The 24,793-nt window shown below is 44.9% G+C and overlaps 1 long non-coding RNA gene across 2 annotated transcripts; it reads right to left on the bottom strand.

The window, feature by feature from the left end:
• Positions 1-6,485: 6,485 nt before the first annotated feature.
• On the bottom strand, positions 6,486-16,565 carry LOC148002684 (uncharacterized). 2 transcript variants are annotated; one of them, XR_015633661.1, is made up of 3 exons: positions 16,489-16,539; positions 10,785-10,932; positions 6,486-10,659 (listed from the first exon to the last, which is right to left on the bottom strand). It is a non-coding gene; the product is annotated as an uncharacterized LOC148002684 (long non-coding RNA). The 2 variants fall into 2 exon arrangements; XR_015633662.1 differs by having other exon boundaries at positions 9,094-10,659; positions 16,477-16,565.
• Between the last annotated feature and the right edge of the window lie 8,228 nt (positions 16,566-24,793).

The following is a 24,793-nucleotide window of genomic DNA, read 5'->3' as shown; positions in this document are numbered from 1 at the left end:
TCTCAGTGTGTTCATGGCTGTCTTGGTTAGGGTTTTATTACTCTGAAGAGGTACCATGACCATGGCAACTCTTAGAAAGGAAAACACTTCATTAGGGCTAGCTTACAGTTTCAGAGGTCCAGTTCTGTAGTTTGATGTCATTATGAAGGTGAAGGCAGACAGAACAAGGCCTGTCAATGGATGAGAAGGAAGGGAGGCAGGAACAGAGGTTTCAGAAGGAAAGGGAGAAGCAGGAGAGAGGGGCTAGGAGAATCAAGATGGAGATGGAGAATGCCTCAGATCTAGGTGGTCTTGAATAGCCAAGGTAGCTGGAATGGATTACTGTAGACAAATTTATCTTATCTAGGTGGGCGGGTTGTATCCTTATCAATAGGTTGTGAGTTAATTGTGAGGATGTATTGTGGATTGGGAATTTAACATATAAATCTGATTGATAAATTACAGTTTATTGAGTGATGATATCATTGGGTTATTGGGAGTGTGAGTAGAGTCCATGACAGGGAGCCATGATAGGCCAGCACATGCTGGACTTCTAGAGCCCTGATTTTATTGGGTAGCTGGAACCAGAGAGTTCATGGTTAGCAGAGAGCCTACGGGAGAGATACTAATCAGAGATAAATTATGGTTAGTTCCATTTGGCCCCACAGGTGCCAGAACTAACACTAGAGACCAGTGTAGCAAGGTGCCACGCTGGAACGGCCTGCGGACCTCCTGGGTTAGAGAGTACTTGGGGGCAGTGTGGAGCTGCTGAGATAAATTGGCACTAGTTCCTATGGCCTGATGGAGACAGAACTAGCCAGAGAGTGACCGCCCAGGTCAGAGGGAGCCGGGAGAGAAGCACAGAGCGGTACTCCCGGGAACTGGTCACGCTGCCTTTTTTTTTTTTTATCGCAACACAGTCCATTATCATCACGGTGGGAATCATGGTAACATGCATGTTTAGCAACAGGATGTGGTGCTGGAGAAAGAGCTGAGAGTTCTACTTCTTGACCTGCAGGCAGCAGGAGGAGACTGTCTCTCCTCACTGGGTGTAGTTCGGGCACATAAAACCTCAAAGCCCGCCTCCACAGTGACGTACTTCCTCCAACAAGACCACACCCACTCACAAGGCCACACCTCCTAATAATGCCCCTCCCTATGGGCCAGGCATTTAAACACATGAGTTATGGGGCAATTCCTGTTGAAACCCCCACGATAGCCGTTGCAACGCTGTGAAGAGGGGCCTTGAAGAGCGAGTCTGATGAAGGGACAGTGTTTACCTTGCTTTGCCATTCCAAGGTATAATGTCAACTATTTTTGAAAAGTAGGAATATCGGAGAAAAGAAGTAAAGTCGAAAGAATGAATCCTGAGCATACACAACCCCCACATTGGTGTTTCTTGCCACTATTGCCTTATCTCATACTGTTTCCATGAATCTCCGTTTGACTGAGAAAAATTCTTTCGAGTCTCCGTCAAAAAGCCAAGTCCAGTACTGGTGAGCATTGCTTGCGATCTTCCTTGAATGCATAAGGATCCCACCCACTGCTCTGGGGCCTACAGATACAATACCATCCCTAGTCTAGGAAGACAGTATCCTCCTTGCATCTACTTTCTGTACCTCAGGACCAGAAGCTAAAAAATAACAACAACAAAACAAACAAACAAACAAACAAAAAAAGGATTTCCAACTTCTGTCTATCAAGTCCCACCTTTTCTTTCTCATGGGCTGTTGAAGGCTCTACTAGATTTCATTTCATTGCTGTGACAAACGCCACGAACAAATGCAACTTATGCAGAAAAAAAAAAGGCTATATCTGGCTTATACTTTCAGGGCATACTCCATCATGAAGGGAAGTCAGGGAAGAATCTCAAGAAGGAACTTAGAAATCATGAAAGGATGCAGCTTGCTGGTTCCATCACAAGTTCACGGTTAACTGTCTTACGTGGTCCAGGACCAGGGGCATAGGGAATGATGCTGCCCACAGTGGTTTGGGGGCATTCCTACATCAGTTAACAAAGGCATCATTCACAGACATGCCTATGGGTCGATATGACCTGGGAAATCTTTCAACTGAGGTTAACTTCTCAAGTAATTCTAGGCTATGTCAACTTACCTGGTAAAGCTAACTAGGACAGGGTCCCAGTAAGGGCTCTGCAGATTCCACTAGAGACATACTTGGGAGGCAGAGGGGTGGATAAAACCAGTCTGCAGTTTGACATGCTGTACTTTTTTCGTTTTTGTTACTATTGCTATTTACCACATAGGTATGGACTCATTTTATAGATCTGAACCACAAAGAAACTGAGTACCAGAACGTGCCGTAACCACCGGCTGCACATTTAATCCCAGCGCTCAGGAGGCAGAAATCTGAGGCCAGCCTGGTCTACACAATGACTACACAGGACAGCCAGGGCTACGCAGTGAGATTCTGTTTCAAAATAATTTCTACCATCATTTGTCATCATGATTCTACCATCTCATCTACAAACATTCTGATGTATTACTTTCAAGTAATTTTATATAATTTTTACATGAGTAAGATTATATGTTCTACACTTAAACCTGGCTCTCTAAATCAAACATTTAGCACAAACTACTCATAGTTTTAAGTCTCTGTGCACATCATTTAATTTTTAATATTATATGTTCATTTACTTATTTTTTCTTTTTCTTTTTCTTCTTCTTCTTCTTTTTTTTTTTTTTTTTTTTTTTTTTTTTTTTTTTGAGCTGGGGACTGAACTCAGGGCCTTGCGCTTGCTAGGCAAGCGCTCTACCACTGAGCTAAATCCCCAACCCCTATTTTGTTTTTTTAAGACAAAGTATTCTTATGTAACCCAAAAAGTCTTTGGACTGAACATTCTCTACCACAAGCCTTCTGAGTGCTGGCTTCTGGGAGAGTACCACCACACCAGGCTTAGACATTATGTAAAGAGCAGAGGTCAACATCATGTTTCTTTTTTCAATCACTGTCCACCTCATTCTTTGAGACAAGCTCTCTCACTAATCCTGGCCCTCCAGTGATTATCTAGTTTGGCTGGCGAGAAAGCCCCAAAGATCCCGTTTCTGTCTCCCAACTCCTGAGGTTACAAACACATGACATTGTTTTAATTTCAAAAATTATTTTGCAGTTTCATAAAATTATATAATGAATTTTAGTCATTTTCACTGCCAATGCCCTATCTCACCCCGCATGCTTTTAATGAAACGTTTCTTCTTTCCAATAAGCCCCGCCTACTTTTCAACAAGCCCCTCCTACTTTCCAACAAGCCCCTCCTACTTTCCATAAGCCCATCCTACTTTCCAGGAAGCCCCTCCTACTTTCACATCCCTTCGAGTATGATTCACAAAGTTCAAGAGGGTTGTTTCCATGAGCATAGGTAGTAGGCTATTTGTTTCTTCACAGTGTACAGAAACATTACTCCTACAATTAATGGCTACATTCAAGAAATTACTCCCCTACCAATAACTATTAACTGGCAATTGTCTTAAGGGGGTTCTGGAACCTCATGAGGCCCCCTCTCATCTATGATGAAGTGTTGAAGGGCCTGGTCTTCTGCTGTTAAACCGACACTGTGAGCTCATGAGTGCAGAGGCCATTTTTATCCAGAAGACATCCTTTGATGGCACAGCTCCCCATTTTGGGGTTCTTACACCTTCTCTTCTGCAATGTTGTCTGAGTGTTGGAGAGGGTGATACAGATGTCTCCGTAGGGTCAGGTGTTCCTCCCTTGCTTACTCTTGGTGCACTGAAAATGTATGATTCTCTGCATTAACTGCCACCTCCTACAGTGAGAAGCTTCCCTGAAGCAGGCTGAGGGCAGCAGCACTGATCCACAGATAGAAACATGAATACTATAACAAAAACCCAGGATAGCTAAAACTATCCTTAACAATAAAAGGACTTCAGGGGGAATCACTATCCCTGAACTCAAGCAGTATTACAGAGCAATAGTGATAAAAACTGCATGGTATTGGTACAGAGACAGACAGATAGACCAGTGGAATAGAATTGAAGACCCAGAAATGAACCCACACACCTATGGTCACTTGATTTTTGAAAAAGGAGCCAAAACCATCCAATGGAAAAAAGATAGCATTTTCAGCAAATGATGCTGGTTCAACTGTAGGTCAGCATGTAGAAAAATGCAGATCAATCCATTCTTATCAGCCTGTATAAAGCTTAAGTCCAAGTGGATCAAGGACCCCCACATCAAACCAGATACACTCAAACTAATAGAAGAAAAAGTGGGGAAGAATCTCGAACACATGGGCACTGGAGAAACTTTCCTGAACAAAACACCAATGGCTTATGCTCTAAGATCAAGACAAATGGGACCTCATAAAACTACAAAGCTTCTGTAAGGCAATGGACACTGTTGTTAAGACAAAACAGCAACCAACAGATTGGGAAAAGATCTTTACCAATCCTACAACTGATAGAGGGCTTATATCCAAAATATACAAAGAACTCACAAAGTTAGACTGCGGGGAGACAAATAACCCTATTTGGGGTTCAGAGCTAAACCAAGAATTCACAGCTGAGGAATGTCGAATGGCTGAGAAACACCTAAAGAAATGTTTAACATCTTTAGTCATAAGGGAAATGCAAATCAAAACAACTCTGAGTTTCCACCTCACACCAGTCAGAATAGCTAAGATCGAAAACTCCGGCGACAGCAGATGCTGGCAAGGATGTGGAGAAAGAGGAACACTCCTCCATTGTTGGTGGAATTGCAGACAGGTACAACCATTCTGGAAATCAGTCTGGAGGTTCCTCAGAAAATTGGACATTGAACTACCTGATCCAGCTATACCTCTCTTGGGCATATACCCAAAAGATGCTCCAACACATAGCAAAGACACATGTTTCACTATGTTCATAGCAGCCTTATTTATAATAGCCAGAAGCTGGAAAGAACCCAGATGCCCTTCAACAGAGGAATAGATACAGAAAATGTGGTACATCTACACAATGGAATATTACTCAGCTATCAAAACTTTATGAAATTCATAGGCAAATGGATGGAACTGGAAAATATCATCCTGAGTGAGGTAACCCAATCACAGAAAAACACACATGGTATGCACTCATTGATAAGTGGATATTAGCCCAAATGCTTGAATTACAATAGATGCACAGAACACATGAAACTCAAGAAGGGTGACCAAAATGCGAATGCTTCACCCCTTCTTTAAAAGGGGAACAAGAATACCATTGAGAGGGGATAGGGAGGCAAAGTTTAGAACAGAGGCTGAAGGAACACCCATTCAGAGCCTGCCCCACATGTGGCCCATACATATACAGCCACCAAACTAGGTAAGATGGATGAAGCAAAGAAGTGCAAACTGACAAGAATTGGATGTAGATTTCTCCTGAGAGACAAAGCCAGAATATGGCAAATACACAGGCAAATGCCAGCAGCAAACCACTGAACTGAGAAGGGGACCCCCGTTGAAGGAATCAGAGAAATGACTGGAAGAGCTTACGGGGCTTGAGACCCCATATGAACAACAATGCCAACCAACCAGAGCTTCTAGGGACTAAGCCACTACCCAAAGACTATACATGGACTGACCCTGGACTCCAAATGCATAGGTAGCAATGAATAGCCCAGAAAGGGCACCAGTAGAAGGGGAAGCCCTTGGTCCTGCCAAGGCTGGATCCCCAGTGAATGGGATTCTTGGGGAGAGGGCAGTAATGGGAGAAGGATGGGGAGGGGAATACCAATATAGAGGGGGAGGGGGAGAAGTTAGGGGGATGTTGGCCTGGAAACTGGGAAAGAAAATAACATTTGAAATGTAAATAAGAAATACCCAATTTAGGGGTTGGGGATTTAGCTCAGTGGTAGAGCGCTTGCCTAGCAAGCGCAAGGCCCTGGGTTCGGTCCTCAGCTCTGAAAAAAAAAATACTCAATTTAATAGAGATGGAAAAAAAAAAGAAAAGAAAAAAGAAACGTGAATACTTAGAAACCAAGAGTTCTTTCCTATGGAGTGGCAATCCAATCAAAGAGCAGTTGGTTAATCCTATAAGAGTCATGCCTCTATTACACTGGCGGGCATATACTGCCAGCCATTCATAATTGTAACTTGCAGGATTCACAGTCTTAATGGCTTTTCTTACTTAGTAGCATAGCACTTTCCAGCAATATGAAAGCCAGCCAGCAGGCCCAAAGCATTCAGCTTGGTTCCAGCCTGAGTTCTCTGTTCTGTAATCAATGCGTCAAGTGTCTTCACCAATAGGGTGTTAGGTCAGCTTCTGGTGGGCAGCCACGATTAATACTCCTAGCAATTTTTACTTGGGTGCTGGGGATACAAACTCAGGCCCACATGCTCGCACAGCAAGAACGTTACTCCCCATGAGGCATGGTTAGGCAGGGAAAGCTAAGACAAGCTCCCTGAGATGATGGCTTCGAGTTCCCAGAAGTTTCTGCAAGGAGAAACATCAGGAAGGCACAGGGGCAAGGATCTAGACAGAACCAACAAGGGAAAAGGGAGGACCCAAGGACCAAGTAAGCAACTGTTTAATGGACTTTCAGCCTTGGGTTTCCCTCCTCAGGAACATATTAAGTTGTCACATTTCTTTCCTCTGAGGTCTTCACTCTTTCCTGGTCGTTCAGTTCTTTGTACCAGGGAACAAGCTTGGCAATTGCCTAGATAATGGCTGACACTCTTGCTATGCCCGGCCCCGGAGACATTATTTTTAATAGCTGTGTGAAGTCTCTCAATGTAATATTTCCAATGATTGCCAAATGTAGAGTGCACATAAGCCACCCGGCAGTACTTTAATTCTGCCCCATTTTCTTCAATCCATGTCCATTCCATTTACAGAATTTAGCACGAGGATGTCTCCATTACGAGCCTGTCAGTGAGTAATGCAGGCCATTTTCCTAGAGCCCACAGAGAAGGTTCAAAAGCTTTTACTTTGTATATCCTATGGTAACATTCACAACTGCTCTCCTAACCACGTCTGATTTGTATTAAATCTGAAACCTCATGTAGCTGGAGTGCTGGAAAGAGATGTTTGTTTTCCCAGATTTTTCTTTACTTCTTCATAGACATATTCCTGTTCCCCACTGTACTTTTAATTTACCCTATAAGGATTCTCAGTTTTGCACACTACACTCCTTTGTAAACCAAAGAAAGTGTCTTCGATCACCAGATCTACCTAACCTTCCTAAAAGGACAGTTTAGTGACAATCATTTGGTTCTCTAATTGGCTTTTGAAAAACATTCATCCCCAATGACCTCGCTTTTACTAGGTGCTTCTTCCTGACACATTTCCCAAGAGTAAACGACTTTGTTCATTTTATTAAACCGCTGTAAACAGCATCTCCTTGATCTGTTTTTCATGGGATCAATTCTTATTTTGTTAGCTGTGAATGGGAAAAACTTGTCTCAAGAAGGAAATGGGAAACTGTCCGGGCAAATGTACAAAATGTTTATATGAATGTCATGGATACCCAGGAAATGGTCTATACCCTTCAACTCCGATCAGTGGGTATTTGATTAAGGGGAGACCAGATGTAATTTAAATAAAGTATTCCAGGCAACAGAGAGAACATGCGGTACAGGAGGGATTGGGCAAGCTGAGATGGCTGTTTTAGCCTGCCTTTTGTTGCTATGATAAAACACCATGCCCTTAAGCAACTGGGGAGGAAAAGGTTTATTACATCTCACAGGTTAGTTAGAGTATATCACCAAGAGCAGCTAGGGTAGAAGCTTAAGCAGGAACCTGGAGGCAGGAACCAGGGACCTGGGGGAAGGCTGTTCAGCCCTTGAGCCTGGGTCTCTCAGTCGTTGGACTGTCCCACAGTAGCTGTATCAATCAGAGCATGCTGATTACAAGCTGCTCCAAGTTCAGGCCTGGATACCTCTGCAGGCCTAATTGGCTGCGGACCTGGAAGGTTACAAAATAGCACCTGGTCCTTAGCCAGTGATGGAAGTCAGGAAATCTTGGTTCTGATACGAACAATGGAATCCATTGCAGCACAAAAGGGGTAAATCAAGTGCCTCCAAGAGAAAGGCTAGGTGGGAGAAGGCAAATGAGTTTCCTTTTGCCAGCTCCCCCACACCCCCCATTTTAAAATCTGGGCTGCCACCAGAAGGTGCCGCCCACACTTGGGGGTTCTTCCCGCATCAATTAAGGCAATAAGAACACTTCTTCAGCTGAGGCTCCCTGCTCAGCTGTTTCTAATTTGTAACAAGTTGACATTAAAACCAACCATCACCGGTAGGAATGCCTTCATCTAGGAAATTCCCCCACCCCAGCCCACCCCGCGCCTACCCCATCCCCAGCAGACCTGCACTGGAGACTAGAGGCTTTCCTTCAGGTGTCCTGCCTGGTGTTGGATTTAGAGGTACACTGTTCACTTCTGGGAGGCCACAACAACTTGGAGTGTGCCCAAAGGGAAGCTACAACAGCCTCCTGAAGGGCTCAGAGAAAAGCCAGAAGGGAACTGTGGGAGGAAGTCTAGTGTGGCATCCACTGACTGACAGGAAAGAAGCTTGACCTGGGAATCCTGAGGGTTTACAACAGCAGAGTCATTAGGTCAGGAAGAGAAGCTGTCGGGGGCAGGATTTCTTCACTGAGAGCTCAGCAAAGGCAAAGGCGCTGTCTCCTCAAAGCTCTTAAGTGATACAACTAAAACAGCTCTGGGAGCCTTCCATCAGTGAGTGGGTGGACTAGAACAGGAGAGAAACTCCTGGGGATGGGAACAATAGCTGTCCCCTTCTTGCCACTTGGGAACTCCCCAGGTCTGGAGTTCCAGTTGTCCCTCGCTGTTGTGGGAGACTAGTTCCAGGATCCAACATGGTGTCCCAGTCCGAGGATGCTAAAGACCCTTATTGTCTAAGGCGTGTTATTTGTATGTAACCGATGTGCATCTTCCTGAGTACTTTAAATCCTTTCCAGCTTCCTTTTAGAACTGAATACAGGGCCAATGATATGTAAAATGTTGTGAAACAATATGTGTCCGTATGTATAATGCATCCTAATACTTCTGTTCTAGCCCATCTGATCTTTTAAAATGCTGGTCACAACCCACTGCATAACAGCTGCTCTACTGCATTGTTTTGGGGATAATGATGAGGGGGAAAAAAAGTCTGCACACGGTCGGTGCAGATGTAATTTAAGAAAATTATTTTCAACTGTGGTTGATTGGAGACGCAGCACCCACAGATTCAGAGGGTCCCTGGCTGCCTCCCCTGCTGAGAGTCTTTGCCACTGTCTCCCCTCCCAGAGGAAGGGTGGGAGTGAGAGGGGTACAGTTTCAGATGTAGTTCGTGCACAGAAGCGAAAACCAAAACAAAAAGCAGGTGCCCAAATGATTTGAATTTCGGCTAACAAACAAGTTTTTAACATGGTGTTCTAAATATAGAGCGGTAACCCAAGGATGACGCAAAGCTTAGTAGCTGGCTGAATTCTCTGACGGGAGCAGAGGAAGAGGTGAGAGAAATGAGGACGCTAGTCGTTGGAGGCTTTCTACCCATCTATCTGTGTCTATTTATCATCTATCTACCTATCTCTATCTTCTATCATCTGTCTCCATTTCTAATCTATCTCTGTATCATCTATAATCTGTCTATATCATCTGTCATCTATCTCTAATCTATCTCCCTATTATCTTTCTTTCTTTCTATCTATCCTCTATCTCTATCATCTATCTTTATCTCTACTCTATCATCTATCTATCTATCTATCTATCTATCTATCTATCTATTTATCTATCTCCTATCACTGGTTGTGAACACACATTTATGGAGATAACAGGAAGGTACAAATTAATTTTAGAAAATGTAGTTCTACTATGAACAGAAACTGAGGCAGATGTCATGAGAATGGCACTGAAGCTACACTTCAGACACCAGCATCTTTTTGTTCCTGGAGTGTATGTGACCACAACTATATTTTAAAGGGCATGCTGGCCCTTTCTAGGCTCCCATAGCCATTAAATCACACCCAACCTTCGAAACTCTCAGGCATCCATCTTTGGTCTTGTTCAGCCGTTATCTTCCTCTGTTATCAGAAACTGACAATGAACACCGTTCGTCCTCTCTCCCGTGAAGCTCCTCTTTAGCACTGTTCCCTTCCCACTTCTCCTGCGATCATCTCAGCTCCTTATTGGTTGGAATTTAGTCTGGGAAGTCTATCAGCCATTTCCTATCTTTGCTGGGTGCTAAGAAAGTCTGGGAAGAAGTCATCAGCCATGGGGCTTTTCCTTTGGACCTGCTACCAGCTCAAGTCCTAGTGTTACCCTGCTCTCTGCTGGGCCAATTCTATGACGTGCACTAAAAACCTCTTGCTCCTCCCCAAAGCCAGGATCCAGCGTCCACTCCTCTTGTGGGATTTCCTTCTTGGTCCTCTGCATGCTGCCCCTCTCAGGGGTGTGGTGGTGGGGGTGATGAGTCTTTTCAGAGAGCCCTAAATCTTCCTGGTTCCAGAACATCCTATCGTGTCCGGCCTCACCCTGATCACTGTGACCAGAGTTTTGTAAGGGATGTGGCCTCATGGGTAAACTGTGAGACTCTGTCCACCACCCCTGCTCTGTTCATTGTGTTGATGGGCATCTTAAACAGCTGTAATAGGAAATGATGCCTCAGACTTCACCTCCAACCTCCTTAGTCCTCTTGCACCATTGGACATAGGGTGCTTTGGTTGGCCTCATTTTTCTCTCTTCCTTCTGTGGACAACAAGTTGTTAGTCTCAGAACAGCTCCCAGGCTTGCATTCCTATCTCTACTAGAAGGTCCATTGCAACATCCCACCCTCGGGCACAGGTAAGGGGCTTATGCCCAGTTGATTTCACCTGATCTTCCTGTTGTAGAGACAGGACGCGTATGCTGCTGGGTTTGACTCTTGCCCTGGAAGCACATGTGGGCCATTAGTGGGATGGGATAAAAGTGGCATGCGGGCATCAAATCCCCTCTCGTCTTGTTGAGCAAGAGAACTGCACTCTGAAAGGGAAGCAGAACAGTAGAGTCCTGGGAATGACAGAGACCCGGGGGTCTCATCTGAGTCCCCACATCTACTTCTTCCCGAGACTGTTCTACTCCCAGACAATGATCTCTTCTTGCTGCTTCTCCTCGCCCCCGCCCCACCCCTATCCTCTTTCTTTCTTGCTTGAGTGGCTGCTGTGGTTTGAATGTGTCCTTCAAAAGGATGCAGTTGGGGAGTTTAATCTGCAGCATTAGCAGTGTTTGAAGATGGAGCCCAGTGGGAGGTGTTTAAGGGAGCGGGCTCTACCCTCATGAGTGGGTACATGCCAATTACATGTGGGCTTGATGATGTTGGTATGATCTCTTGCCATTCTGTCTTTTACCATGGACAGTAAAGTCAGAACCTCCTCACCATGCAGATCCTAGACTTTGGACTTCTTCTGAAACTGTGTGGAAATATACTTATTTTTTTTCAAGACAGCTGTTTGGGGTATAGTTGACTATTTGCAGCTCCTACACATTTAAATGATGCATAGATGAATATCTATCTCATACCAGCACATGCATTTTCTCCTATAATTCCCAATAGAGGTTAAACCAAATAGGCAGAACAACCTCCCAATAAACAGACAGGAGAGAGGCCTCCGCGAGTACACAGTAGGTCAAGGGCTCTGGTGGGACTGGCACACATTTATTTTTTTCCAAAAAAAACAATTTTCAAATTTTAATTGTGGTTCATTAAACTTAGTTTTTCAGTTGTAACCAAGTAGGTTCATATATTATTAAAGTGAAGAGGGCGAAGCTCTAGATATTTGACTGTTTGACACAAAAGCAGTTCCATACAGTTCAATAACTATTGGATAGAAGCAAGGGTGTCAGGAAGCCAAGCTTAGCCTTATTCTATGTAGTGAGCTCTACTATTTTAACTCTATTAGGGTGGTTCTCAACCTTCCTAATGCTCCAATCATTTAATATAGTTCCTCGGGTGACCCACAACCATAAAATTATTTGCTACTTCATAATGGTAATTTTGCTACCATTATGAACGATAATGTTAATATCTGATATGTGACCCCTGTGGGGGTCTTGGCCCACAGGTTGAAAACCATTGCCCTTCTGTTTGATCATTTAAAATGAAGGTGACAACTTACTAAACTGATTTTTAAGATACATAAATGAGTTCCCACTTTCGGTTTCAGAAAGCAAGACTCACACAGACTGTCATGGTAACCGGGTTTCTCTGGGTTCTTTTCCTTTGCTCTTTAGCTTTAGTTCAAATCCCCTTGTCATGACGTTGAGACATGAAGTCCTTCTTTGTCAGCATTTCAGCTGCAGCTCACTTGTCAAAACCCAGGTCTGTTCTCACTAGGGGACTCTTAAAGGACTACTCCTGCTTACATTTAAGGCATGGGGATCTGGTGAACCCAACACCAGGACCAGTCTTCTGGATTTGGCAGAATGAGAAGGAAGATTTGCAGCACAGGTTCTGAATATAAAGAGGTATGGCAGGGGGTAGGCTAGTAGACATCTGCTCCTTGCCTGTTCTGGTGGAGTTCAAACCCTAGGGGACAGTATATAGTTTGGTGTCTGAGAGTGAGCGGTTGTGGGAGTATGGCTCTGTACTGGCACTGAAAAGACTCTTGGGCGTTGGTAGCATGCCCACAGAGACAACCCTGGATCAAGAGGACATCGAGGCTTACCCAGGAGAGCAGCTGGGAAATTGGGCCTGTGGAGTCTGATTGCATAGATACCTGGCATGTGCCTCTAGGGGTGTGAGAAATCCTGAGAGGAACCTTTACAGGTGCAAAGACACAGCTTGAGTTGCAAGGTAGCATGAGCCCTGTTACCTCACTGGCTGATAGGGATAGGGAAATGCAAATTAATTAAGCAAACAATGACATCACAGCCCAGTATGCTTGCAGAGTACATTACCAAGAATGCTTTCAAGTATGCGTTTCTCAAAACACACAGTGAATGCTGGGTGGGCAGGGAGGAAGCAATCGATATAGGAGAGTGGTGGACATCCAGTAGGAAGGCCAAGGTCACAGAGCTGGGAAGCAAGAGTGAAGGATACTAATCTGTCTTTAGACTGGGTATTCTGCTCCTTCCATTGTTCAGGTTATCTCCATGGAATCAATAGTACATTCCCCAGACACACTGGTGAACAGAAGGCAAAGAAAACCAGGATGAGGTCAAGCGGGGACTGACTCCTCCAGCTTTCTCCTGCTCCCCAAGATCTTCACGATCCCAGGCAATGAGTCATCTCATAGCCCTTTGGCCTCATGCCCTACAATGTCTCTTCAGAATGGACCACAAAAGCTGGGCTTGGTGATTGCTTTTCTGGGGCTCGGGGGGTGGGTTGGGAGGGTGGGATACAAGAGGCTGCCGAGAGTTCCTGGTTGTTATCTTGCCTCTCCCTAGGACTCATCATTCAATAATTAACCTAGGTTACCTGTGGAGGTTTGAGTATACTTGGCCTATAGGAAGTGGCACTATTAGGAGGTGTGGCCTCATTGGAGGAACTGTGTCACTGTGTGGGCAGGCTTTGTGGGCTCCTATTGCTCAAGTCTCCCCCTCCCCCCCGCAGTGTGGAAGAAAGGGTCTCCTTCTGGCTGCCTTCAGGTCGAGATGTAGAACTTTCTTCTTCTCCCAAACCATGTCTGCCTGCAGGTTGCCTCGCTTCTCGCCATAATGATAATGGACGGAACCTCTGAAACTTAAGTCACCCTCAATTAAATGTCTCTTCTAAGAGTTGTCTTGGTCATGGTGTCTCTTCACAGCCATGAAACCCAAACGTCCAATGTAAGTCTCTGGAGCAGCTTCTGGGTTTCCACATCCCTTGGAGGGATGATAATCCAAAAGAGCTGCTTGTCCTGCAGCTTGTGGACAACTGGGAGGATGTGGAACCTTTAAGGTGTGGGACCTAATAGGAGGAAGTTAGGTCATTTGGGGGCATGCCCTTGAGGGGATATAGGGAGCCCACTTCCTTCTCTTCCTCTCTCTTCATTTGTTTGTCTTGACATGAGTAGTGTCTTGTCGCATGCCTCTGCCGTGCTGTAATGCCTCGCAGGCCTAAAGATAACAAGGCCACAACTATGGACTGAAGACACAAGGAAAGTTTCCCTTCTTAGTTGATCGATTCCTTTTTGTTATGGTAACTGAAGGCCGATGTAGGAGAACAAACCCGAAGATGAGAAGTTCTGCATATGTGAGCTGAGTGGTCTGGGGTTTGCCATTACTGGATCATCTTTCTGTTGAGAAATAGTGGTGACATCTCTAGCGTTCTGACTAAGGAGTGGGAGGTGAAGCTGGAGAGATGGGCAAGAGTCAGGTTGTGGGAAAACTTAAGAGTTAGGCAGAGTAGATAATTTATCATCTGAACTAGGATGTCGGGAGTGGGGTGCCCAGCTAACTCTCAGGATAGTGGAGTTAACCTGGAACAGTGCTGGAGATGCCTACTTCTGGGATGTCCACTCAGTAGGAAGGTACGGAACTAGATTCACCTAGTTTTGTTATGCAATCTGATCGGAAAAAAAATCAGTTATCAGCAGAATGATTAGCTGATCACTTGTCCGTAGACCGTGTGCAGAATTTCTTCCGTGTGATAATGAACAGTTAAGCAGTGTAATAGAAGCCTTTGACAATGTAAATGAAAGTAACAGCATGTTTTGAGGCCCTATTTGGAATCCAAAGGGTGTTTCTATTCTCTGCAAAATCAAGGGGCACACCCCTTTACTGCTGTGCACAAAAGACACCACACTTTTTGCTCTGCTGATGCAATAGGCTCGTTACCAATTCTCCAACACATCAGTTATGAGCAGGAAGTATATCATGCAACCCCACCCCCAAGGGGGTGCATGCTGTCAGAATGATGCTGCTGCCTTTGCCGTGACAGCTGGACATCCATCTCCCTCCCTGTCAGATGGCTTCACAAGCCTGCTAGAGTGGTGATGGATGTCTCAGTCTTGTAGCCAAGTATGAAGGAAGATACTGGCCACTCAATACTCACACTCTTGTGTTTTGTTTTGTTTTGTTTTAATTCCCACTGTTAGATAACACTCTTAGACTGCTATAGAGTTTCCTAAAGCAATTGCTCAAAGCTGTAAGAACCTGAGTGTGAGTTTGTGAATGAATGGAGGGAGGTAAGCAAAATCAAATACGCAATGATAAAGGTTGGTGGGGGAGCAGCATTCCATGTAAAGTCTATTCAGCTGAGATGCAGGCTTTTCCGACTTGGAGGTATACCCCTCCTCTTGGCATACTCCTGAGTCTATTGCCCAGACAAGGCACTGTGCTTGCCTCTGTTTATGGATGCGTGAAATCTCTGGCATGTGTTAGGGTCACATAGCAGTAAGAGTTAAGCCAGGAGCCTGTGGCCGGAATATAAAGACAAATGCGGCCATTACTGCTAATATTGGGATGATAAATTCTTGTTAAAAATACAACTGCTAGTGGTTTGAAGGGGTAGTCTGTAGGAAACTGAGTATAAAATATTGATATAGGCTGTTGTTATAGTCTATAATCCCCAAATGGACCTGTGAAACATGGTGTTGGAGCGTCACAGCCCAGTCACTAAGCTCCTGTTTCAACCCCATAGCTGTGCTCTTTGCCTAGCCTGTCTTGATGTGTTCTCCAGGGCCCAGCCACAACTTGTGATTGTCCGGGAATTGGAAGGATTGTCACTTTGTCAATCCCAACTTTGCCCAACTCCGCCAGACATAAGCCCAGTGGGCCTGGAGCTCCTTGGAGCCGTGGACTTGATCTCTTGCTGTTATGGGAGCTCATGTCTCTGTAGCCCCATGAGGCTCACAAGCACAACAGAGCTACCTAGCTCTATTTATTTACTTTTAAATAATTATTTTAAGTGTGTGTGTGTGTGTGTGTGTGTGTGTGTGTGTGTGTATGTGTATGTGTGTATTTATGTGGGAGTCTGTGCACACACATGCAGATATATGGAGGTCAGACGAGGACACAGGATCCCCTGGAGATGAAGTAACAAGCAGTTGTGATCTGCTTGGTGGGTGGTAGGATCCAAACTTGGGTCCACTGCAAGAGAAATATGAACTCTTGACCCCTAAGCCATCTCTCTAACCTGTGTATTTATCTTTTAAAGGAGTCATTAGACACTAAAGAGGAGATGTATGGGGAGATGGAGTGGACAGGCCGGAGGCAGAAAGACAACACAGTAGTGATTCCTCTAACATGGGACAGTTAGAAGGGGCTGGTGGTCATGGTGGCGGTGAAAAGAGAAAGGAAAGACTCAACAAGACATGAAAGCAACCGAGATCTTTGAGATGTTATAATTGAAGGCACAAAGGAAGAGAGGAGAAGAAATGACCCTGCCTAGGTTGCACAGAGAACTGACTTCTGAGATGTGCTCGGCCGTCCCCCCATCTGCAGAGGACACCTTCCTGGAGCCTCAGCAGATACCTGAACCCACAAATAACACCAAACCCATAACGCAGAGAACTTTCACCTTTTCTACTTTAGGAAACATTCCCAAATTGCTATCATTATTATCGTTGCACCTTGGGCGATTACTAAGGGAAAATAAAAGATTACCGTAACACAGACCCTCTGACGCTCGGGTAGTCACTTCGGTAGCTGAGCAGCCTTCAGAGTGCCGGACAGGTGGCTGACACATGGGGTGTGGATGTGCTGAACAAAGATGACCACATCCTGGGAGGGGCAGAGTCAGGTGGTTGAGGCTTCATTGAGCTTCGTAGATGCTTATTTACTTCCCCTTTTCTTTTGTCCTTTCTTTCTGAGGAAATCTGAGCTGGCCTAGAACTCATGAGGTAGCCAAGGGTTGGCCTGGAGCTCAGAGTCCTGCCTCAGCCTTCCAGGTGCTGAGGCTGCAGGTGCCTACCGTGATGCCTCGTTGTTCTGTTTTTTTACTAATATTTTAAATTTTACAGTAGTTCTCATAGTTTCTAAATTTATGACTCATGAATTTGTTGTTTCTGGGATTTTGCATTTAATACTTTTGGGCCAAATTGACCACAGGTTGCTGAAACCATGGAAAACGGGACTGTAAGTCTCAGACATTACTTCACTGGGTTAGCTATTTTAGAACTCTGAGATATCTAGGGATGTCGGTAGAGGGATGAGAGGCTAAGATGGAGAAAGAGCTAGAAACGTAACTGAAGACCAAGAAGGTCAAATATATTCTCATATACAGTGTGTTTCACGAGACCAGTAGATATAGTAACTTCCCATCACTGGAATAGAATATCTGACACTTGCTGACACAGTTCTGACTTTTTAAGCCAAGATCAGGTAGCTGCACTTGTTCAGGCCTCCAGAAACATTCACACCACGTGGTAGGAATGTCTGTCTGATGGAGTCGGTGTCAAACCAGAAGGCAGAGGCTGCAATTCCCCTAAGAGGCCAATGGCTACAAAGTCCACAGGGCTCTTTGTTTTTGTTTTTACTTTTTGTTTCTGAGCAGAATTTGAGACAGAGTTTCATGAATCCCAGGTTTGCCTCAAAGTTACTGTTTAGCCTGGGACCTTTAAATTCTGATCTTCCTGTCCCGGATGCTGGGGCTGCAAACGTGTTACCACTCTTGGACAACCGGGTCTGCTCTCAACAGTCAGGGAGCAAGCCTTTATATATGGGTCTTTGGGAGACAACACACAGACTCAAATCCTAGCAGTGGCTCGATACAATTTCCTATCCCCTCTTGACAAGTTTCTTTCAAAAAATAAACTTTAGTCACAGGTTGTTTAATTAACACTCTTCTAACTTGTGAAAATTAATGAACTTACGGTTTTTCTCTTGCAAAGACCTGCCTTGAGTTCTCCTTTCTCTTAATTATGTTATTATTTCCTACAAAATAACTTAATTTATTTCTGTCAGGACTGTGTGACATAAATCTGTGCCTGTGGTTTGCAGAGGTCAGTGGTTTGGGTCCATATTATCATGGGAGACGGGAAGAGGCCACCTGACTACAGGAAGGATTGTTGCTGCAAGCTTGTAGGGCTGGGGCATCGGGTTTGGTTTTTTTAGTTTCTTTATTCCTCTTTTCAGTTTAATTGTGGATCTTTAATGGTTTATATAGTCCATAAATTTAAAATATGTAAATGCATTTAGCAAACTGCCTGCTCCACTTAGTCCACATCTGCATGGTCCTCCTCCTGCTCCAGTCAGCCACTGCCATCAGTCTCTCAAGTCCTCTTCCAGACAGCTGCTGACATCAGTCTTTCAAGTCCTCTTCCATTTTCTTCCCCTTCCTCATTTAAAACAAAGTTTTAGAATACCCTTAAAGTTCTCACCTTGTTTTTAGTTAATATAACCTAGCTGTTTTTTAACATCACAACTCAGATTCTCCATAGCTCATTTCACAGCTTCACTGTTGGTGGGCACTCATATTGTTTCCATATGTTCATTGTTACAAACAGGATATTGTATATCACCTTTGTGACTGTGTTATTTGCACTTGGGTAAATATATCTGTAGGGTGCACTCTGAGATGTAGGACTTCTGACTTCCGTGCTCTAGTTCAGCAGACATTGCCAAACTCTACTCCACGGTGTTCTTCCTACTTCAATTCCTGTTACCAATGAGAACTGTTTTACCTACAGAGTTTAACTGCAAACTGATTATAGGAGAAAATGCATAGTATGGTGGTTGTCATTTATATGTCTCTTTGAGAAAAGTGGAAAGTGCTGTTAGGTTTTGTCAACTAAGATTACCCAGAAACAGGGGTGCTCAGTTGAGGAATTGCCTAAATCATATGGGCCTATAGACAACCTTGTGAGGCACTTTCTTGACAGATATGGGAGGCCCAGACCATGGGCAGTACCACCCCTAAGCAGGAGGCCCTAGGTTGTATTAGAACGCAGGTGAGAGCCAGGCACTGGTGGCAGATGACTTTAATCCCAGCAAGTCTGGTCTACAGAGCAAGTTCCAGGTCAGTCAGGACTATAATGACAACCCTATCTTGAGAAACAAACAAATAAACAAACAAGGGAACCATCTGAGAAAGCCGTGGAGGGCAAGCCAGCAAGCAGCATTCCTTCACAGCCTCTGTGTCAATTCCTGCCTCCAGGGTCCTGCTTTGAGTTTCTGCCCTGAATTCTCTTCTTGAAGAACTGTACCCTACAAGCCAATAAACCCTATCCTCTCCCACATTTCTCTTAGTCATGGTGTTTGTCACAGTAGCAGGGAAGCAAATAAGACATGGAGTGTACTTTTTATCTGTTCCCTTATAAATCATCATCTAAACTACTTGTTGATAACCGAACATTTGTTACAACTGTTCAATGTGTAGAAACAGAAGCCTGGGGCTTTGGGAAGTAAGTCATGAGAGTAGATCTCTCAAGAATGGGATGAGTGTACCTGTGAAGGGACGGGCCCTTCCTCACCACCACGAGAGGACACAGACAGCAAGTACTTCCTGTGAACCAGGAAGCCCTCACAATACACTCAATCTGAATGTCTCAACTTCTAAAACAGTAGAAGTAAAGTCAATTTTTGCTATATATAAGCTTCCTCTTCTGTGGCTCTTTGTTATAGCTTCCCGAATACAGTAACACAATAACCTTTAACCTATATTGAATTGTTACACTTTCAAAAGCCCAATATCACTCTCTATATTAGACTTTACCTAACAAAAGGTCCTTTCTTACATGGAAGAAAAGCAAAGTGGAGAAAATATGTAACATATATTGCCACAGGTTTTTAAAGAACGGTGTGAAGATGTTAGATTGAGTCAATCGAAATTCCCCACATTTAACAATTCCTGACCTACAAAAATGGCAACATTGTTGGGTTCAAACCAAGACAGCGGTAGTCCTGAATTCGAATTAGAGTTTCAATATGAATGTGTGATGTATTTTATGTGGTACAAGTCCTTATTTTCTAACCCGTCTGAAAGGAGATGCATTGTGTAGTCCAGTACACGCCAAGAGCCTGTGAACCAGGGTAACAGAGAGCAAAGGGATGAGCTCTTCCCTCACCTTCTTGCTCCATGTAGGATTTCAGTTACTTGGGATGAGGCATAGCCACACTGAGGCAATTGTTTGAGTCCCCTTACTCAGAAGCTATTATTTTATGGATATGCTCAGAAGCAGTGTTAAACGTGGACATCTGTGGTCCCACTCCCTTTGATCCTATCTCTCCAGACGCTGTGCAAAGGCAGTTGGCAAAGCCCAATGGCTGAGCACTTGGTCTCTGGAGTCAAGTGGACACGGACATTTAAGGTTGCATCTTTCCTGGTTTGAGCTCAGGTTTCTTAGGTAAGAAATGAGAATGGCACAGGATGCCTTGGGGAAACAGACCAGGAGCATCTTGAAGAATCAGAACATTCTGCTCTCAGCCCCACATTCAGAGACTCACTCACCCTTTCTTATGGGGGCCACTGGAGGGAGCTAAGATGGGTCCTTCGAGTCATAGCCACCCCATTCTCCAGATTCATTGACTCTGAAGACCTCTGTGTCTTTTTTAAAATGTTCCAAGTGGATTGTAGCTCACAGAGCAGGGAGGAGTTCCAGTCACCACAAGGGAAGGCTCTGTGAGTAGCCCCTGCCACCTAGTTCTGGAGCTAGAAGTAGGAAGGTTGATGAACTGGGATTAGCACATTTCTAGAAGAAAAGAGTTGGCCGCAGGTCAAGGTAGGCGTCCCTCTAGCTGAGCTATATGGTCGTTAGCATCAATAAGGGAGCATCTCAACCCCCATCCCTTGAACCCCTGTATGTTTGCTTAGCCAAAAGTAAATGGCTGAATCCCAGGCTCATGTTTCTGTGCATTTGGGTACATGCGTGTCTAAGGCAACCCAAGAAATGCTGGTGGTGGAGTCGAAGTGCTTCCCACTCTTTACAATGAGCGTGAGTGGGTTTTAGGTTTCAGGACAAAGAGCTACTTCAATTTAGGAAAAGAAAAATAGACTTTCCATGTAGACCCAGAAACACGATCATTCTGGCCACAAAGTTCTGGGTGCCTACTTCCTGGATGATAGGAGAGGTGTGATCCCCAGATCTCAAACTCCATTAACTTCCTACTAGGACTGGAGACTGGGGCCCCACGACTCATGGCAACTTTTTTTGGAACCAGGCTGTCTGTGTCAGTTCTCTGCACTGTCCAACTGGTGACTGCTTGTGTTGGTTCCTGCCACCTCCCACGTGGAGTCTATTCCATGCCGGTGCTGGCCCCTCCCTGAGTTGGATCTCGGATCTACTAGGTTTGGTTCCTGGTAGATTTCCGTTCCACTGACTATGCACGTCCTTTTCCCCAGTTTCTATGATGAGCCATCTCAAAAACCGAAATTGTTTCTGCTTGAACGGGCCACTCACGAATTTCTGGGTTTGTGTTTAGCATCGAGGATCCCTGTGCGGGTATCGGGTCATATGATCACAGTTTGCAAGGGATCCTAGGCTGGTGAATAATGAATGATTCTTCATAAAACGTGTCATGGGTACAAAGGCATTCATTTGCTAGAAGTGTCTGTGTTCTGATGCCCCTGAGCCTGAGGGCAGAGCCTAAGTCCTGACTGCGTCATGTTGGCATGGTAGAAAAGTGGCTGAACCACTGGAGGCCAGGAGCACTGAGCCAAAACAGAGGTTAGGCTGTCACCATAAAAGCTCTGAGGAGGACCAGAAGCCTTTGCCCTATGCCAGCGACCGCTCTGTGAAAAAGCGCAAGCTTGGCTGCCCACCAAGACATGGGCTCCCAAATAGAGCCCATGGCCTAGAGGGAGAGGAGAGCCAGCTAAAAATAGCAGTGACGTCTCCACGCTCGTTTTCTTCTTTCTTTTCATTTTTTATTCTTCAGCAAGTTCACCTAAAATAGTCTGGAAACAGTCCCCCTTCTTCCGGCCCCCGAAGTAGAAAAAGAAAATAGAGAGGTCAGATTATAAAGGCTCGAAGTCAAGTTTCTATCCAGACATACCAAGTATCCTTCGAGGGTAACATCTATATCTACCCCCAGATGAAGGCTGCTCCCTGAAGAACAGGGCCAAAGCCTGTGGGTCTTCATGGACCAATACAGGCTCTCTTGGGTAGTGGATGGGTAGAGGGACTACAGTTTCTGTGAAGTTACCAGGTCTAGGAATCCGGGGAAGCCACCTTAGGTAATGTGCAAAGGTCAGGGTTAGGACAGAAGCTACCATGTGGGGTTTACCTAGAAGTAGAGTCAGGAGAGGAATGGGTCTTCAGAACCAGCCCCTTCTCCACCCTTGCTTAAAGAAAGATGGACTCTCCTTCCTCCTGGCTTCTATCTCTGATATTCTGAAGAACTGATGTCTCCAGGGCAGTTTGACTCTGACCTCCCCAGGGGACCTCACCAAGACAGGGCCACTATGCCCTGTTCCCAGCAGAAGGAACAAGGCTGTCCCTCGCAGTCACTTGTAGCAACAGCTCGAGTCTGGTCCACAGATCTTAGGTACAGCAATAATTCCTTTATTAAATAAAGTGCAGCTTCTTTATTCTGCAAAGTGGCGCCATCAACATGATTTAACCTCTTTAGCAGCTGCAATGTGGGTGATGTTCATTGTGTAGACATTGTCACCTCTGTTTTATTGTGGCTGTAAACTGAGGCTCACCATGACTTGTTGCTGAAAAGTATAGAGTTGACAAATGTTGGAAAGTTCAGTCTTGTTTCTTGTCTCTCATCTCCCAGTACGATATTCTGTCACTACTGTTCAAAAAGTTTCAGGCAGGGGCATACTACAGGGGGAATGTCCCTTGGAATTGAAAAAAAGATATTGAGAAGCATGGCTATTGCTTGAACACTAGGACTCTGTTTTAGTTATAATGCCCTTCCTGTAACACAACAACAACGACAACAACAAAAAGATGAGAGGAAAGTATAGGGGGAGGCACTAATAGCAAGGTCCAGTTTGTCAATTGATTCTTAATTTGGTCAATAAAGAAGGCGGGAGCCAATTGCTGGGCAGAAGGGACAGGTGGGACTTCCAGGTCCCAGGAGGAAAAGCAGACTCAGGGAAAGAGAAGGGGTCTTTTCATCCAGGCTTTGGAATGAGAAGCACACAACAACCATGTAAGACCTTGGGGTAGCTGGGAATGGGTGGTAAAGGCTAGCCATAAGGCTGGGGCAGGAGATTCTGCGCTGAGCAATTGTGTTTTCTGGCAAGTTCTAAAATAATAAGGTTGACTAAATGTTTTTTATTCATGGAGCAGAGATAGAGAGAAGCCATATTGTCGATGGCAGAGAAAGAACCAGGGATCAGAATGAACCTTCAAAAGCACACCCCCAGTGACCTACCTCCTTTAGCCAAGTAAGACCCCTCTCCTAAGATGTTTCCAGAATAGCTGTGCCAGGTGAGGACCAAGTCTCTCTCTCTCTCTCTCTCTCTCTCTCTCTCTCTCTCTCTCTCTGTCTCTGTCTCTGTCTCTCTGTCTCTCTCTCTCTGTCTCTGTCTCTCTCTCTCTCTGTCTCTCTCTGTCTCTGTCTCTCTCTCTCTCTCTCTCTCTCTCTCTCTCTCTCTCTCTCTCTCACACACACACACACACACACCTGTGGGAAGACATTTCCTATACAGTCTGTAACAGCCCCATCGTCAAGTGTGAATATTTACTATTGTGTGAATTTGGGCAAGAAGTTACCTTTGGACCTTTGTCACATCATAGTCAGGACCAAACCAGATAATAGATATTAAGATACAATATTCGACATAGAGAAAAACATACTATTCATCATGATATCTTATTAACCAGTGTTCTTATGTTTGTCACTATAGTAAACATATTATCATTGTGTGTGTCATGATGACATGTGTATGATGGCATACAGGTAGAGGTCAGAGGATAGCTTTGTGGCATCAGGTTTCTTCATCCACCTTTATTTGGGTTCCAAGGACTAAACTAACATCACCAGATGTGTGCAGCCCTTTTGTCCCCTGAGCATCTCACCATCTCGCTACCCTAAATTATTATTACTTCTTACTAACAGTGCGTTATCGACCCAGAAGACCAAAAAAGTTGATTTCACAATGTTACAAAAAATGAATACAACTTTAAAATTAGTATTTAAAGGCAGAAGGATGTGTGTATTCCAAGGTGTCACGTGACTATTGTAGTTATGTAGAATCTGTATCCAGCTAATAAAATCTTCCCTCCATTAGACACATGGGCAGGCCAAGAGGGTCCCATGGGTTTGACATCTGGGGAAGAGTTCTTCATCCATAGTCAAATGTGAATGGTGACTTTGAGCTAGGTCTGATCAGTAGCTTTCACTGTCCCGGTACCTGTCACCTGTCACTTATTCTCTTTGGCACTGACTCACCCCACAAATGTCATTTGAGCTCCTACTATGTATTACGTGGTGAGATATGTGGCAGGCTTCTCCCCAGGAGACCATATGGCTGGTGCTTCTCTGCTCCTTGTTCTATGGTGCTGGGAACTGGCGTAGCTGGTGTTTGCCCCATGTGTTTTCTCATTAGCCTTTGTCCCTGCCCAGTAGCCCTCCTGATGGTAGCATCTTTATGGATATATTAGTGTGGCTTCTCCCTGAGGATAGGAGGCAGCTGCCAACAGCCATTTCTTTCCCTGTCCGCTGCTGGCACCTCATTGCTCTGGTCCAGTCCCAGAGGACAATCCTTCAGGACACAGTTCACATCTGTTCCTCAGCACCTCCCCAGCCCACAGGGCTACTGCAGCTGCCAGCTTTCTCACATTATCTTCTACCTCACCCCTTTCTTTCCTTAACACCCTCCCAGCTCCTTATCCTGTGCCTCAACTTCCCCTGACCTCCATCTTACTTTCCAACTACAATCTATGGTCCCAGCCTGAGTCCTCTGACTTTGGCTGTCCTGCAATTTTGACTCAGTTCCTGTTCCTACAGCACCTTGTCCTCTTAATCCTCAAGAGTTCCTGTCTAGATGTGGCCCTGTTTTCCTCCATTCATCATCTTCCTTCGT

The sequence above is a fragment of the Rattus norvegicus genome, chromosome 11 (genome assembly GCF_021556685.1).
Source record: "Rattus norvegicus strain SHRSP/BbbUtx chromosome 11, alternate assembly SHRSP_T2T, whole genome shotgun sequence".
Taxonomy (NCBI): Eukaryota; Metazoa; Chordata; class Mammalia; order Rodentia; family Muridae; genus Rattus; species Rattus norvegicus.
This window is presented reverse-complemented; position numbering and strand designations above follow the sequence as displayed.